The sequence below is a fragment of the Carex rostrata genome, chromosome 14 (assembly GCF_964058835.1).
Source record: "Carex rostrata chromosome 14, lpCarRost1.2, whole genome shotgun sequence".
Taxonomy (NCBI): Eukaryota; Viridiplantae; Streptophyta; class Magnoliopsida; order Poales; family Cyperaceae; genus Carex; species Carex rostrata.
The window spans coordinates 5,841,966-5,844,073 of record NC_135931.1 but is presented as its reverse complement, the minus strand read 5'-3'; positions in this window follow the sequence as shown (position 1 = coordinate 5,844,073).

Sequence of the window (2,108 nt, the reverse complement as noted above, 5' to 3'; positions counted from 1 at the left end):
CTTCCTTACTTGTGGGGTACCTTCACCAAATCTTTTAAAAACCTACCATGTTATCACAAATAATTAGACCGTCAATTGAACTCTAATACCAACCTTGAATCACCCAAATACATAGAAACTAAACTGGAGAATAATTATACCAAACTAGGAGAGGAGCTCCACCATAAGCAACTTACTTTCCTGAATTCTGAAAAGGGATGCAAAAGCACAAGAAAATCAATATAAGCATAGATATACACTAATAAAAAGCAACACAGACACCGGGATTTCAGGAATGACACAAAATTTTCATTGAAATTGAACATTGGACAAAGAGGAAATTGGGACTAATCTGCTTTACTCATCATACTATTGTGTAAAGTAATCATATAATTTGAGCTATAACATGTGTTATCTATTCTCTGATATACTTTAATGTCAATGCAATACCTTCAAAGGACATCTAATTCAGATATAAGAATATTAATAGCCAAACAAACTAAATTGGAAATTAGTCCTTTTTATCAGATAGTGTACAAGTAGTCAATAACACACATTAGTGTACTGATAATTCGATATAGTCAATTCTTATACCATACAATATACACACTCCTCCCGACCACCCTCTCCTCCAAACAAAAATAAATAAATAATGGTAAATTTTGTTTGGACCCTTGAACTTTCATATTTGCTCCAATACCCCTACCTACCCCAATTCACCATATTATCATATTAGTTATTCATGGTTGGCAGCTATTAGATATTTTCATATTTTGACTTTTCTTGATTTTTAAAATCCCATGTCCAAAATCAACAATTACTTTATAATCAATAGTTACTAATATATTAAACCAAAAACTGATTATTATTTGTAGAAGTACCAAATTAGTTATGCATACACCCAAGTTTTTGAACTACAACATATTTCATTCTAATTAAATTTCCATATGAAAATAAAACTTAAAGATCTAAACAATAAATTAAAGCAAATTACCGTTCTAATTGGTATATACGTACATTATGCCCATCTGAACTCAGAAGATTACCCTATTTCAGTTGATTTTGAGATATATTTATATGTAAAATGTAAATTGGAGACATAAGCATCAACAAGTATAGAACATAAACTTTACTGATTTGAACAGGTGCTGGTATAGAAAAAAAAAATGCAAAAAACTCGGTACCTACATTTGCTCCAACTAGGGCTAGCAAAATAAATTCGTAGTTCGTGATTCGGGTTTGATTCGAGTTAATTCGATTCTAAATTAGTTCGAACTAAAACGAACCAAACCAGGTTCGGTTCGAAATTAATTCAAACCAAATTCAAACTAGGTATGGTTCGATCGAAATGGGTTCGCGAACTTTTATGGTTCGAATCTCATAATAACATCGGCCGTTCATTTACCTGATGAAATTAGAACCCAAGATAGAGAGTCATAATTATTTAACCTAGCCGATGCTCCCTAGCTCTCAAAACACTCAGTTCTTGTACGATTACTTGTTTTCCTGCATATTTCAGTTCTTATACTTAATCATCTTTTTACGATTATTTGTTGTGATGTATTTTTTCATGAACAATTTTTCATCTTAAAAACACTCATTTCATACTTTGATGTCACACTAAAGCTTTTTTTTTTTTTTTAAATCGTAGTGGCAATTGTGAGAGTTAATGTAGCAGCTATCAGTCTTGTACTTGTCTATACTCAGTTGGCAGGATTATAGCAGCTAACAACTAATAAAATAGCCCATAATCCATTAGTGTGAATTCGTGAAAGGAAAAAAAAAGTTGTGTGAATTGTCCCGTGAGAAGAAAATTAATGTATAAACTACCGGTATAACTAGGGTTGCTAAAAAAAATTTGGTTCGTAATTCGATTTGACTTCGATTCAAAAAATATGTAGTTCGCAATTAATTTGATTCGAAATTAGTTCGATTCGAAACAAATCAAACCCAGTTCGATTCGAATCTTATTCAAATCAAACTCAAACTAGGGTAGGTTCGAGTCGGTTTGATTTGTTGCCACTCCTAGCTCCAACTGTCACGGCAAAGACAAAAGAGATCAGAGCCTCGGGGGATTTGGAGAGGTGGTGGCAATACCTTGACGGGAAGAGGGGAGTAGGCGAGGAGGT